Source organism: Nematolebias whitei, chromosome 17, assembly GCF_014905685.2.
Source record: "Nematolebias whitei isolate Nwh7 chromosome 17, NemWhi1, whole genome shotgun sequence".
Lineage (NCBI taxonomy): Eukaryota > Metazoa > Chordata > Actinopteri > Cyprinodontiformes > Rivulidae > Nematolebias > Nematolebias whitei.
This window is the reverse complement of record NC_056514.1, coordinates 33,427,744-33,428,123: the sequence shown is the minus strand read 5'-3', so window position 1 is coordinate 33,428,123 and position 380 is coordinate 33,427,744.

Below are 380 nucleotides of genomic sequence, written 5' to 3'. Positions count from 1 at the left end.
AAAAAAGGTTGAATCATGTCATCTGGACTTCGTTTTTTTGTTAAAAAAGAAACGTTTCGCCCCTCATCCAAGAGGCTTCGTCAGTCTGAGGCCTAGCCATCTGGTATTACCCAGAAGCCACCCTGACTCTTGTGTTTCAAGCCTGCCTCAGATACCCCTGAAGTCTGGCCTTTTCACTAATGGTTTCAAAAACACAAAGTTTGTTTTCTCAGTCATCCAGGTATATAACAACAAAAAAGGTTGAATCATGTCATCTGGACTTCGTTTTTTTGTTAAAAAAGAAACGTTTCGCCCCTCAACTTCTTTTAACAGAGTAAAACAACTTTTTACACAAAGGCATGAGTTTCAACCGTGAATTTTGGAGCTTTGACAAGACGGAG